Genomic DNA, 1,138 nt, shown 5'->3' on the forward strand with positions numbered 1-1,138 from the left:
TGGGTGGGTGGGTGAGAAGGACTGTGTCTTTGCTGATTGGTTGTTTTGCGAGGTTTCTCGGTCAGTTCACGACAGCAAATGCACCAACAACAACAGCAAAATTTTTACTAGACAACAAGGTAAACTCTAAGCCAGAGTTTTTTGTGTGTATGTGTGTGTTGCGTGTGTGTGTGGGGGGGATAATGTTTCAGTAAAGAAGGCAGGGAGGGGCGGAAATTACGTGTACATGAGAACCTAAAGGATCATATTTCTAAGAAGAAAAATACAGTGAATCTTCAATTTCTGTAATTTATGATTTTATATTAAACAATGTTTAAGTACAATTTGCAACTTATATATATATATATATATATATATAATTTTGTTCACTTTTTTTTGCAACGTCCTGTACCCAGATATGCATCTATATATACATGTAGATGTAGGTATGTACATACATGTACGTATATATGCATATACTCCCATATTATTTGTATTATATATATGCATGCATGTATGTATGTATGTATGTATGTATGTATGTGTGTGTGTGTGTGTGTGTGTGTGTGTGTGTCTGAAGGCGTATGGTTTAGCGGTTAGGGTGTTATACTCACGATTGCGTACATCGTGGGTTCAATTCCCAGACCGAGCGTTGAGTTGTGTTCTTGAGCAAAGCACTTCATTTCACGTTGCTCTGCTATACATGGAGCACCTGTATAGGTAATGTCGATGAGAGCTTATGTGAACACAAGCATTTGATCATTGTAAACAAATCGAGTGTAGGACAAAAGCCCCATAGTTTAAATGTGAAAGTGGACAAAAGCCCCACGGTTATACTTTTCGATTATTTTTTCGTTTTTTTTTTACCCTTTTACTTGTTTCAGTCATTAGACTGCGGCCATGCTGGGGCACCGCCTCAAAGAATTTTTAGTCGAATGTAACGACCCCAGAATTCTTTTTAATGATTTTCAACCAGCGCATGAAGTTAGGCCTAGAAGGTATCCCCCCACGCTAGAAATAACAACCAAATCTCTTGAAATTTTTTAATAATGCCCCTCGGTTTTTTTTTTATTTTCTAAAAATCTTTTTACTTGTTTCAGTCATTGGACTACGGCCATGCTGGGGCACCAGCTTGAAGAATTTAAAGTCTTTTGATTTA

Source organism: Octopus bimaculoides, chromosome 23, assembly GCF_001194135.2.
Source record: "Octopus bimaculoides isolate UCB-OBI-ISO-001 chromosome 23, ASM119413v2, whole genome shotgun sequence".
Classification (NCBI taxonomy): domain Eukaryota; kingdom Metazoa; phylum Mollusca; class Cephalopoda; order Octopoda; family Octopodidae; genus Octopus; species Octopus bimaculoides.